This window comes from Tinamus guttatus, unplaced genomic scaffold, assembly GCF_059628265.1.
Source record: "Tinamus guttatus ecotype Peru unplaced genomic scaffold, ASM5962826v1 Tinamus_guttatus_pri_ptg001602l, whole genome shotgun sequence".
NCBI lineage: Eukaryota > Metazoa > Chordata > Aves > Tinamiformes > Tinamidae > Tinamus > Tinamus guttatus.
In genome coordinates, this window is record NW_028290136.1 from 3471056 (window position 1) to 3484172 (window position 13117).

Below are 13117 nucleotides of genomic sequence, written 5' to 3' on the forward strand. Positions count from 1 at the left end.
AAGGCAATCAGACTGAAGGTCAGCACGCTGTTGGTTAATCCGATACTGTCAGAGTTGGGCATGTAGCTAACACAGTATTTGGTATCCCTATTAAGAGATGAGTCCAGCCACCCCCAGTCCCTCTAACCTTTGAGGATCAGCTGGAACTCAAGGGGATTCATCTCTTACCATATTTGCCCCCCACCCCATCAAACTGCAACAATTAGATTCAGAATATAATCCATTTTACATTTCAAGGGCTAGGCAGGAAAGTTAGCAAATTCACAGGATCTTATGTACAATGAGATCTGTTTTTTAATAAAAGTACTCACCTGAATTCACCAGAAAGAACTCACCTCAGCAGCCCATTCCTCTTATTCATTCGCTCTACTTTCGTCTCATCTCTTTTCCCATTCTCCTTTGTTTTACTCTGCTTCTTCCTCTTATGTTGCTTACATTAGTGTCATTGGTGGCCTGAGGTTTATCTTTCAGCTTGTGTCTGTATACCGACAAATCAAAAGATTTTGTTGAAAAATGTTTACAGAGGCACAATAAAAATGTTGCCCATTTCATGATCAGTCTATTATGGCTATGATGTGGTTAAAAAAAAAATGGCAAATTGGAAGCTTTGCAGGAAGTACGTGGTTTGGCAAAGATGGTAAATCAAGGGATGTGAACAAAACACTGAGTGAGGACCAGGAGTGAAATACTACTACCTCAGAGGGCCTGTCAAGGGATCGAAGATCCTGCTACCTCAGGGATCTTCTTTCACTTTCTCAACGATTTTTTTTTCAATATAGTAAATGTCCATTAGCTTTTCTATGCTGGCTTAGCTATATTTTTCCAGGAAAGAATGGTTTGTGCTAATTTAGTCATGATAGCTCATTTATAAGTGTACTCATATCAGCAACTACCCAGTAAAGCTACTTTGATTTTCAAAGCTGTTATCCTGACACAAGACTTATTTAGGCTAGGCCTAGGTGAGTGTAACACCAACACACTATCCAAAAGATGCTCGTCTGGTATAAAACATGTTCTAGATGCTTGACCAATGCCCACCACCAAGGAAGACTCTGGTACATAATATAGATTCATAATCATGGAGTAAATGCTTCTTTCCCAAGGCTTCTTTCTATTTGTCTTCCAGGGCCTTCTTTGAGAAAAACTGAACTGTAATCAGCATAGAAAAAAATCTATTCTCTGTCTTCACAGAAAAAAAAAAAAAAAGTCTATGCTCTTCCTTTTCTGGCACTTACTGACAAAACTGAAAATGTCTGGCTTTCTAGGTCTGCTTATAAAACAACCGCTAACAAGCAGTGTGGCAGCTGCCCTCAAGTGTGATAAAGAATGTTTATTGTTTTCCTTCACCCAAATCATAGTTTTACTTTTGATGTTAAAAATTATGAAGAAAACCTCTCCCCTCTTCAATCCTTTTTATCTGCTTAAATCTCATGCAAATTGCAAAGGTAATTACATAAATTACAATAGTGAACACTGACGTGTTCATTTACTCAGTGCTTGAAAATGAAGGGAATGAATATTCAAAGCAGCGAGCTGCATCACTGTTTGAGAAAAAAAACTTCAACCAGTCTGAATTAACTATTTACTGGCAGTATCTTCTAGCTACCTTGCCTTTTGAGGAACAAGGTCAACTATTAACTGCACTTGCTTTTCACCAGAAGCAAAATCTTGCCCATGACAGAGGCAGCAATCCTCCTCTTTCTAAAATCTAAGGAGCTGAGAGCTTCTGTATGAATTAATGGCATTTCTTGGAGAAATCTAGTCTCTGTCAAACTAGATGTAGAACTTCACTTCTGCCTCAGGTTTTAGGTGATTACATAAATCTATATATAAATCCTGGAATGCCTTAATGGATTTTCACCTTATCCTTGCCACTTGTTACAATATCTAGTATTTTTCTTACCTTGGGAGGTGTATGTGGAACTGCATTTGATAGAAGGGTGAATTTACTTGCCTGATCCTACACAAAAAGTGTTTAGGATTAATGATAACTAATGATAACTTCAAGAAAGAAAAGGTCTGCAAAGCTTCAGCCTTAAGTAAGCCTTATATTTCTGAAGCAGTATGGGCTGGGAAGTCTTCCACTAATTGATCCTATTTATTTATTTATTTTCAGTCTCAGACGAAGGGCTTGCTGTTGCTTCTGCCTTGTGCCATGATTTGTGGTTATGCTCAAGAGAAGAAGCAGAGGCTAAATGAAGAGTAGATTGGTTGAATTATTTCACTTGGCTATTTGCAGTTTTTTAGAGCTCCTGAATAGGATTCTACATCATTACCAGGATTTTTGCTTGCCCATCTGTGGATTCTTTTGGATAGCAAAATGGAGTTGGATGAGGATTTGCACAAACTTCCTCCTACATCTGGCTAGACCAGCTGTTCAAATTACTGTGAAAGCCCACATGGGAATATCAGGTGGATTTTATTCCTTTTGTGTCCCTTTAAAATCCATCTCCTCAAGGCATGGTAAGAAAGGCATACCTTTGGCATGGTAAGAAAAGATAATTCACAAAAATACTTTTCATATTTGCTTTATTTTCTCTCAAAGAAACCACTAAGCAAAACTGCCTTTACACGTAACTTATGGCAGCTAAATTGCAAAATTAATTTATTTAAAATTACTGAAAGACATCTTAAAACTGCAATTGATATTGAATAAATACCATGTCCCAAATGACTCTCAGAGAAACTGATTGATAGATTCTCACCCTCTTTGAAATACATGGGGGGGAAAAAAAAGTATTTACTTATACTCACTTGCTGCTTCTAACTTAATTCAATCTACAGGTAAAAGCTGCTATCAGTAATTTCAATAGACTTATATAAGATACAGAAAACATTTACAGAGATCTTCATGTTGATAATCTCTGTAACCTATGTTAATTCTATCCATTTAGTACCATTCACATATTAATGAGGATACAATCTCTAAACATGTGTTAATGTTGGATACTCCTACTGTAAATTAGAGATTCATCCTTTTGTTTTCAGTGGAATGTTATTTGTTTCCAAAAACCCGATTCTCCTGTTACAAATTGCAAAATATTTATCATTGTTATTTGTAAATGAATATTCACACTTACATTTTGTTCACTCTCATTATAATTAATATTTATATTTTTGCAATAATTAGCATTATATTAACGTAGCCTCATATCCTCATAACAATCACTCTGACTACTGTATTCAGAATACCTGTTCTTGCCGAGATATAATTTGTATCCCACTGCTGAAAATGATTGGTGCTGTGCTAGACCAAAATTATTAGGTTAAAGCATTGGCCTTCCATTTTACACATTCTGTCTAGAAGTGTTTGTAAAGTTGAACATTTTTTTTCTTTTGTAGGTTTTTCGTAATATAAAATTGAAGGTAACAAAGTGGTGTGTGCAATCTGTTCCGTAGTTTCTCCTGCCCTCTACTGGATGCAATGTTAAAACAATTCCAAGATTTTTTTTTTTTTTACTGTTATTTTGTGCTTGGTAAAGGTGAAGAATTTAACTCGCTCTTTCTTCTTACCAAATGAAAACTACTGCTTGTGCCTACTCCCTTATTCAATCATTTACATTTGTGAAAAGAAAAAAATATAGCTCCATCCTTTTTTATCAAGAAGAATAAAATAGTTTTTGGACTTCAGCTTCGGCATACTTACTGCTCAGACATCAGCTGAACTGAGTGTGTGATCTCTCTAAAATTACCTTAATCATAGGATTAGCATGAGGTTAAATACTGTCCACTTAATCATAGAATAATTTATCGTGAGTCTCTGGTATTCATCTGCTCCAAAAGTTGTGGTTGTTCAAGGACATGTCCAGAGGAATTTTGAGTACCTCCTGGGATGGAGATCTCACAGCCTCTCAGGTGACCTGTTCCAGTGTTTGACTGCCCTCACAGTGAAAAAAGTGAGATTTTTTTTTTGACTTTTTTTGAGATTTTTTTAGACATTTCGCTCATGTCTAATTGGAAATTTTCTTGTCCCAATTTATCCTTGCTGCTTCTCATCCCTCCACTGTGCACCTTTGTGATGAGTCCGGCTCCATCTTCTCTACACCTTCCCATTAGGTAGCTGAAGACAGCAATGAGATCTACCCTGAGATTTCTCTGCTGAAGAGCTGAACAAACACAGCTTTGCAGACTATCCTTGTCTCCAAGAGCTTCACGAGACTCCTTCCAGCACGTCTGTGTCTCTCTTGTACTGAAAAGTTCAAAACTGGACACAATGCTCCGTATGCAAGTCTCACAAATATTGATTAAAGGAGAGAATCACTTCCCTGGACCTGCTGGCTGCATTCCTGCTAATATAGCTGAGAATGCTGTTGGGGATGAAAACTGCCTCTCAGGCACCTTGCTGGCTCATGATAACTTGTGGTCCACCTGCAGAGCTTTCTGCAGAGCTGCTCCCCAGCCAGCCAGTCCCCAGCCTGTCCTGGTGCCTGGAGTTATTCTTCTGCAGGTGCAGGACTTGGCACTTCCCTCTCCCGAGCTTCAATACTCCCATTAACCCATTTATCCGTCCTGTTGAGGTCCGTCTAAATGTCAACACAACTATCTGATGTATCTACCACTTCTCTTTGGTATCCTCTGCAACTGTACTGAGGGTGCACTACTCTGCCCATCATCCAGGTCCTTAATAAAAATGTTAAATGATACTGGTCTCAGTATTGGTCTCAGGGTGTGCTCAGGATGCTGACATCCTGCTGCTACTACCAATGCTTTGAGCCTTCGATCCGCTTCACTGTTCAGTTTTCTAGAGCTGGTTCTGAATGAAAGAAATAGTCTTTCCATTTTTGGATAGTCAACAAACTTGCTGAGATTGAGTCCCATCTTTTCCTCCAGATCATCAAAAAGCTGTATTGGTCACTGTAAGACCTCCGAGGAAAGCTGTGAGTTATCTGGTATTATTTAGACTTTATACCTCTGGCCATGATCTTTTCAACTAAGCAGTCTGGTCAATATTCCACTCGTTTTGTCCTTCAAGTGTCCAGTGTCACCAGCTTGACGATAAAGATACTATGAAAGCCCATTTCATAGTTGAAAATTGGAAGCCTTACTGAAGTCTAGGTAGACACAGCCACAGCTCTCTGTGCTTCTACGCTGCCAGTCTTCTCATTGGAAAAGGCAATCATATTTGTCAGACACGATTTGCCCTTGAGAAATCCATGCTGGGTGGTCTCAGTCACCTTCTTGTCCTTCATGAGATAGGGCCAACGAGCCCGTAGTACTCTGGATCCCTCTTTCACTCTTCTTAAAGATGGGTGTGACATTTGCCATTTTCCAGCTATCACAAACCACTCCTTATCACTATGACCTTTCAAATTATAGAGAACAGCCTCACGGTGGCATTGGCTAGGTTCCTTAGCGACCTGTTGGGTCTCCCATGGAGTTGTATATATTCAGTTTGTATATTCCTAACTCGATTCTCCCCTATAGTGGGTTATATTTCACTCCCATAAGCAGCTGGGTAGGCTTGAGAAAGTGAGATATTGGAGGGCAGGGCTTACCAGTAAAAAATAAAGACATTTGAGACAATAAAGGCATTGCATACCTCAGCCTTTTCTATGCCTTTTGTCACTATGTCTCACACCCAATGGAGCAGTGGGTCCACACTTTCCTTAACCTTTTTTTTTTTTTGCTGTTGGCACATTGATAGAAGTTCTTCCTGTTGTCCTTCATATCCCTTTCAATTTTCAACACCAGCTGAGCATTATCTTTCCTGTCTCCCTCCCTGCAATGTTAAGCACCACCTCTAGGTGCTTCTCTCAAGATTTTAAACTCTACAGGCATCTCGGTTGCTGAGGCAAAGCTACCTTTGGTCGCCCTATCTTCAACCAGTTGTTACTAGTTTGTAATTAACAGGTCTGGCAGAGTACCTCTCCTACTCAGCTTATTGGCCACTTGCATCAAGAAGTTGTCTTCAGCATACTTCAAAAATTATTCATTTTGCTTGCATCTCCCATGAATACCAGGAGCTGCCACTCTTAGGCTTCCACCAACTGCCCAAAGAAGGCTTCATTTACATCCTGTTCTTGACCAGACAGACTGCGGCAGATACCTGCCATAACTTAACCATGGTGGTCTGTCCTCTGATCGTTACCCATGAGCTCTCAACTGACTCATCACTCAGTCCCCACTTTACACTGAGCACAATCTTTCCTCTTCACCTTCCACTTTCTCCTTCCTGGAGAGCCTATATCCATCGCCTGCAATACCCCAGTCATGTGAACTGTTCCACTGTTTATGTCCTAATGAGGTCATAGCTTGGCAACTACTTCTAATTCTCCTATTTGTAAAGACTTTTCATTTCTTCCATTTGTTTCTCCTGATGCATATGCTTGTGTACGGACACGTGAAATGGGCATCCAGTCACATTGCTCTTCTAGTGAAGCACCGGAGTCTCCCCCGGCAGGCTGCCAGCTGCTCATTGTTCCCTGCGCCTTCTTCAGCTTGTGATAAACCTTCCTCAGCTTACCTAGTCTCAAGTCCTCCTCAATAGGTTTGGAAGCCTGTAGGCAAAGATGCTCCACTTGCTCCACTTGGGCAGATGGATCGTGTGCCTGTCCTGCAGTCCTTGTACCTCCTAAATAGTCCCAAGGGTGTAGAAGCCAAGCCTCTGGGTATGACACCAGGGACTCAGCAGGTGTTGGATCCTGGGAAGTACCCACTCCTTCTCAAGCCTTTCCCCTTCCCTGGAAGTAATGAAAATGCCAGCTGCCTCTCCCACTACCATATTGCTAATTACAGCTGCACAAATAATTAGGATTTTTTATAAACTCATTCTGCTATACCCTTGAACAAATCATGCATGCATATTCTGTGATGAAGATGCTGGGCTGTAAAAGAAAAGTTGTAACATTAGTGGCAAATTTCATAAGCTTCAGGAGAGACAAAGTATGTTAAATGTGATCTTAATTTGTGGCATGCCTTCGAAGATATGCCACATACTGAGAATGCTGACACCATGTAAGTGGCACGTTCTGTGCCCACATCTGCACTGCTTTGCATGCAAAATGAATCTGTAATCTCTCTCAGATTTCAAATCAAAAAGAAGCAAAAATGTATCTAGTCATACCACTGACTTGTAATATCAGGGTAGGAAAATTTAAAATAGCAAAAAGATTGCCTTTAAACTGAAAAAAGAACAAATTTATGTACTTTGTTTTAGTGCATTTTCAGTTCTCTTGAAAGATTTCAGACTAGAACTTCCAGTAGAATCTTGTGTTTACTTTCATGTCACACATAGACTTAAAAATACAATGTCAAAATCTCTGCGTGTCTCATTATTGTAGTCAAACCTAACCAAAAGTATCAGCTCTTATTATGACAGGAATGGTATCTGCTGCTGATGCATCTTTTTGCCTAATTGCATTTCTGTTGAGGCTGCTGACAGGAATGATATTTGTTTAATTAACTTTCTCTACAGATCATTTTCAACCATGCAAATGTGATTACTTTAATCTGGACTAAGTATATACCTACAGAATTTACTAAGACATTATTTCTACCTGATGCCTTTTCATCATGACCAGCTTTAGTCCGTAACCTATGAATTGTTCTTTATTGTGCTGTTCTAACTATTTAATTTTGTTTATTAAATTCCATTACTATGTTTGGAAGTATACAAGAGAACAAAATAAAATAGTCTTGCTCCTAAATAACCTCTAACTTGACAGGTATACAGAGAGAAGGCAGGATACAAGGAATAGACACAGACATGATTCTGTTGTTCGTAAAGCAGTAAAAATATTTACTGATTTCTTTGGAGTTATTCTGGATTTGCACCTGTAAAACGTGTAGAAAGCAGAATCTGATCAAGAATATTTGTATAACCCAAGCAATCCTTGTTGCCCACAATTTGATCGTGAAAGTTCAATTACATTCACAAAAGTGCAAAAGGTTATGCAGGCTTTGATTAAAGATTAGATGGATATATTCAGAAACCTTACACTGTAACGAGACAAATGAAAAATGAAGTGAGTTACTTTCTGTATAGGAAGAACTGAGATGATTCCAGAAATGAAAACTTCTAGCAGTGAGAGGTCCAAATGTGCTAACAGCACTGGGACAAATCAGAACACTAAAGACAGATGGTGTTTTCAGGGTTTCCAGAAATCTTCAGAATTCACAGTGTATGAAACAGGTGAAAGATCCTTCATAGACTTCTGTAAAGAAGGCAGTTACTGCAGGATGACAGTTACACAAACATAGCCCTCTTTAAAAAGGCCTAGGATGGAGTTAGGAAACTGTAGACCAGTTTGACCTTGGTGGTAGGCAAGATGCTAAAGAAACAACCTCCTAGAAAACATGCTTAGAAGACATAGAGTTATGTTTTGTTCATCTAGCATTCACTAACACACATTCCTTAACAAGGAAAAAGAAGCTGTGGAATCATAGAAAGAATTTCAAGGGTGCAGTCCATCCTTTGTCTCAGCCATGCTCAAAACACAGCAGGAACTCCAGTAGGAAGGTGACATACAGACTTACCTCATCCATAAGGAGCTGCCACAGGGGAGGGTCTTTTGTTTTGTTTTTTGTTTGTTTGTTTGTTGTTTTTGTTTTTGTTTTCCAGCACCTCACCTTTGAAAAGCCCTGGCACCATCACACTAAATTCAACTGCATTTCTTACTTCTAATTTCAAACTGTGTTTGTTCCCATTAATAACCTCCTGTCTTCTCAGTGTCTTGTGAAATAACTGGCCAGATGCATGCATACACCTGAATTAAGGTTTCTGGGATAACACATGCCCCATTTTGCACTCAGTAACAACTAGTTGCAACTAGTAACAACAACAATTACCAAATGAATATGAACGGCACCAGTGTTTTGCTGTAAAAGCAAGAGCAGTAAGAACAGTATGTACTATGCCAAGATAAGGTACAAACATCAGTTGCTTGTATCAGTGGCTGGGCATCAGTCAGTACAACTGAGGAAGACAGCAGGCCACAGCAGGCCCAAACCTCGAGTGTTCCTTTCCCTGCAGCATCTGTCTTTACTCACTGGAAATATCAGTAACAATTTAAGAAAGAAGTTGTCCAAAGAGGGAGGGGAATGTTTAAACTAACAAACATGGGAGTTACTAAGCATAGATCTTCCTCGGGGTGCCATCTATCTGTCACTCATTTCTATGAAGGAGCACCTGGGGAAGGATGGTGTATAATACCATGCTATAAGAGAAGCCCAGTTCATAGGACTAGGATCACACCTTGGACATTTTGGCACACTTGCTTTTTGGTATAAGCTAAGTGAGAGTTAGAATTTATCTTCAGAGGGAAGACAGAGCTTTACAAAGTGGAGCTTTTGGCATATTGGGAAGGCAGCAGATGTACTTTCCTCCTGTTAAAGAATAAGATGTCACAGCTATGGCCAAAGGGGGGAAAGGAGAAGAACAGGTAGCTGAATCAACGATGGCAGACTCAGGAAGCAGGCAGCCAGCAGTTCCTAGATATCTCCTGGGAAATCAGCATCTCTTTAAATGAACTACATAATGTAGGGTCAAACAACCCATCATCTGAAAATCCTTCTGGGACATAAAGAAAACCACTCCAGAAGCCACTTGCATCTTGTTCAACTCTTGCTCCTGGCTTTTATCCTACTCACATGAGCTGTGGGGCTTGGTTTGGACCTGTGCTCTGCAAAAACAGTTTTCTGAAAAATTTAAGTTGGATTCTGAAAACATCCCATTCCAAATTCTGGTTCAGCCATATTTTCCCATATTCTTTGTTGAATCATGTGGTGGACATTATAATCTTACTGAGAAGGCATGATAGAGTGTGCAATTAAATACACTAGACTAAGCATAAGAAAGCTATACATGCAGTCTCAAGGCTGGCACTAGAACAAACACAAGATCCTTCCATTCACATGTACTAATAATAGTCATATTTGTTGAAAACAGTGAGGACAGCATTTCAAATCACCAGGTGTCAAAGGCAGCTAATAAATGGGAGCATTGTTTGAGGACAGCTTTTCACATCAAAGCTCTAGGCAGTGTAAGAGGCAAGGCCAGACATTTCCTGAGCGGATTTGAAGAGTTTAAGTATTACTGAACATAAGCCATGAAGAGCCCATGCTGTTGACATTATTAGCCGCCAGCACATTCCTAAGGATATTGTTTGCTAAAAAGAGCAATTTTATGCAAATATCTCTGTCGGAAACAGGAGGGGAACCTTGTACCGAATTCTGGGCAATTTCTTCTCAGAAATCAGAAGTCACTACCACAGTCCTGGACTGAGATTTCTTAGTGCTTTGGCTCGGATTTTTTAGAATCTGCTACCCTATAGCCTACTGCTATTTAGAATACTGCTACCCTATAGCCTACTGCGCCATTCCTGATCAACTTCTAAATATCAACCAAAAGTAGCTCCATAGTGGTACCATCCTTGGAGTACTTCAGCACTCCTCAGTGTTTATATATTGCTTTTGCTTTTGTATCTTTCCTACGGGTTTTCCCAAAGACTCCATCCAGAGGGGAAAGAGTAAATCTTTCAATATAACGAAGTGTCAAATATTCTCTGCACCATGAATAAGGTAGCTGAGGCATATTTTCTCATCTCAGTGTCCTCCAGTTCTGATCCTCTTCAAAATTATTGCAAGAGCAAAAACAAAACTGACAATGTGAAGAGATGGTGTTCTTTGAAGGATTAAACAGAAAGATCACGGAAAAGAAATGTCATTTTTCTTTTAAAATGGAGGACCTGCGTAGCAAAGCAAGAAAATTAGAAAATCTCTCTCTAAATAAAAACTTGTTACTTCATCTGTGCCTACTAATACTTTTGCTTTTCCAGAAGATATCCAATATTTTCATGTGTGAAATTTGGGTAGGAAACAAACATTTCTACTGATATCTTCTTTGAAGGAAAAAGAAGGGAAAAAAGAGAAAGGAGTGGCATCAAATCAAGTTCTCTGCATTGTATAATTGCAGTATTCCTAAGCATGTAGAATTTGGTGTAAAACACACAGAAGCACATACAAAGATAGGTTAATAAAACCAGTATACTTCAGCTTTGCGGAGAAAGACCTGGGTGTCATGGTGGATGATAAGTTGACCATGAGGCAGCAGTGTGTCCTCGTGGCCAAGAAGGCCAATGGAATCCTGGGCTGCATTAAGAAGAGCGTCTCCAGCAGGTTGAGGGAGGCCCCTCTACTCAGCCCTGGTGAGGCCACATCTGGAGTATTGTGTCCAGTTCTGGGCTCCACAGTACAAGAGGGATGTGGAGCTGCTGGAGAGAGTCCAGCACAGGGCCACAAGGATGATCAGGGGCCTGGAACATCTGCCCTATGAGGAGAGGCTGAGGGAGCTGGGCCTGTTCAGCCTGGAGAAGGGAAGGCTGAGAGGGGATCTAATCAGTGTCTATAAGTACCTCTAGGGAGGCAGTGAGGAGGATGGTGCTGGTCTCTTTTCAGTGGTGGCCACTGATAGGACTAGAGGAAATGGCCGGAAACTGAAACACCAAAAATTCCATAGGAACTTAAGGAAAAATTTCTTAACAGTGAGGGTGACAGAGCACTGGAACAGGCTGCCCAGAGAGGTTGTGGAGTCTCCTTCTCTGGAGATCTTCAAAACTCGCTTGGACGCAGTCCTGTGCCACGTGCTCTAGGTGTCCCTGCGTATGCAGGGGGGTCGGACTAGATGATCTCTAGAGGTCCCTTCCAACCTTAAGCATTCTATGATTCTATGATTCTATGATTTATTGCAGTTAGTATTTCTACAAAGCCACTTACTGGAGAGCAGCATACCATCACCTTACCTATCCCGATATTTTTACGGCCTTCATTATAGATTGGCCTGAATACTACCTATTTAACAAGAACAATATGATGAACATATAGGGATTCATTTCAAGCATTGCACCAGGGATTTATTACTGGGACTTCCCTAAAGCACCCCATCTTCATTGTCTTGATCCTTTAATATTATTTGCCTTTTCTTCTCCTAGCATTCTAACTTTTTCTCAATTCCCCTTTTACTTTCATCTTAGGATTGCTAATAGCCTAAGTCTCTAAAACTCTCCTTTCTGTGGATCTCAGAGGAAAAAAATCCTGTTTGGGGAAAGAAGGGCAGGAGAAGCAGGAAGCTGAATTTACTGTACATGAAAACGTGCTGCAATGACAATTCTCCTGTGTTACCCATTGGCATACATTGTTCACATCTGGACAACCTACCTGCGGGCATCATTAGCACAAGATGTCAGCTATCAGCACAGCCAGAGAGAAGAAATTGAAGAAACAGGTGGAGATTCCCTGAAAACTCAAAGCTGAAGTATTTTCTCAAGTGGGCCTGTTAAAACCAGGAGAGAGCAAGTGAAAGAGATATCTGGAAAAAAAAAAAAAAAAAAGATGAAGAAGGGGTCTTAAAAGGGGGCACCTCTATAAGCATGGTACAACTCAGTTAAAAAATCTACAAAAAGCCACAGAGCCCAGGCTCCCACACAGGGCACATTTGATGATTGTGCAAACCCAAGAAGCCGTTAGGCAGCTCTGTGCTACAGGCTTTCCATCAGAATGCAGCTAACAATGTTTTTGCAATCAAGTACAATTAAATATTTTCAGTTTGTCTAATTTGTTTCCTTCCGCACCCTACAAGATAACTTTTCAAACGGCCATGAAGAAGTCAGCTCCTTTATATTTTAATGGACAAGGACATTTTCAATTATCTCAGCTTTTCAGCTTTTTCTTTTTATTTTTTTTTCCCAGCCCCAGTGGGATCAGAGCTTGGCAATGTTATAACACAAAAGGAAGGCATCATGAGGAGTGTTCCTGCGTCAGGTGTCACCAGTGTGGTGTTCCCAGAGAACAACAGGGACATTAGGTGCACATACCACCACTGTTAGGTGACTCTTGGGAAACAATCCAAGAGGTCAAAGCTAAATATTCAGATTTTATTTTTACATACTTTTTCAGCCATCCGCACAAGTAATCATCTAGAGCCAGCACATTATTAACAGAACAAAAAGAGGGAAACACCAGACTTTGGGCAGGAGGTGATCAGTGCTGCTTCTCTGGAAGATCTCTCCTTGGACACAGTGCTCCATGCTTGGCAGCAGGGTGCCTGATTGCTCTTGTGGGTATCTGTCCACAGCAGTACAAAATGAGCCCTTCAAAGCCATCAAGTCTTGTCCAAGTAGCA